The 1081-nt window shown below is 37.4% G+C and overlaps 1 non-coding gene across 1 annotated transcript; it reads right to left on the minus strand.

Moving 5' to 3' along the window:
* Positions 1–414: 414 nt before the first annotated feature.
* Positions 415–521, minus strand: LOC139856335 (small nucleolar RNA R71). The gene has a single exon (XR_011761823.1). It is a non-coding gene; the product is annotated as a small nucleolar RNA R71 (small nucleolar RNA).
* Between the last annotated feature and the right edge of the window lie 560 nt (positions 522–1081).

Here is a 1081-nt window from a genome sequence, read left to right on the forward strand (position 1 = left end):
TCTAGTGATACCGATTCAACAAATTCAATTATGGAGAATCTGGAACCTTTAAGTATGGAAGACCGAATGAGAGCTAAACGCACTGGCCAAGGTCACGCAATTACACATCCAGACATTAATGCGCCAGATTATGAAATCAAAGGACAAATTCTACACATGGTGACTAATCAATGCCAATTTAGTGGTGCGCCGAAGGAAGATCCAAATGAACATCTACGTACCTTTAATAGGATCTGCACACTATTTAAAATCCGAGAAGTGGAGGATGAACAGATATATCTCATGTTATTTCCCTGGACTTTAAAGGGAGAAGCCAAAGATTGGTTGGAATCGTTACCTGAAGGGGCGATCGATACATGGGACGTTTTAGTTGACAAATTTCTTAAACAATTCTTTCCTGCATCTAAAGCCGTAAGACTTCAAGCAGAAATTGTTACGTTTACACAGAAAACAAATGAAACTCTATATGAGGCATGGACAAGATATGGAAAATTGTTAAGAGGATGTCCGCAACATGGTTTAGACACCTGTCAAATAGTACAAATATTCTACCAAGGATGCGACATCACTACAAGAAAAGACATAGATATAGCAGCTGGTGGTTCTATTATGAAGAAAACCGAAACTGATGCTTACAAAATTATTGATAATACTGCTTCCCACTCACATGAGTGGCACCAAGAAAAAGACATCGTTAGATCATCTAAAGCAGCTAGAGCCGATTCTAGCCATGACTTAGATTCCATTTCCGCAAAGATAGATGCTGTGGAAAGACGAATGGAAAAGATGACTAAGGATATTCACTCAATACGAATTAGTTGTGAGCAGTGTGGAGGACCACATTTGACAAAAGATTGTCTCAGTATTGAATTAACAATGGAACAAAGAGAGAATATTTCATACATAAACCAAAGGCCTGGAAATAATTATCAGAATAATTATCAACCGCCAAGACCGATTTACAATCAAAACCAGAATTATAACCGAAATATTCCATACAACAACCAACAAGGTCCTAGCAATCAACAAGTATCCAATAATACTTATAATCAGCAAAGACCTAATTTTCAAAACAAACCAC

This window comes from Rutidosis leptorrhynchoides, chromosome 6, assembly GCF_046630445.1.
Source record: "Rutidosis leptorrhynchoides isolate AG116_Rl617_1_P2 chromosome 6, CSIRO_AGI_Rlap_v1, whole genome shotgun sequence".
Lineage (NCBI taxonomy): Eukaryota > Viridiplantae > Streptophyta > Magnoliopsida > Asterales > Asteraceae > Rutidosis > Rutidosis leptorrhynchoides.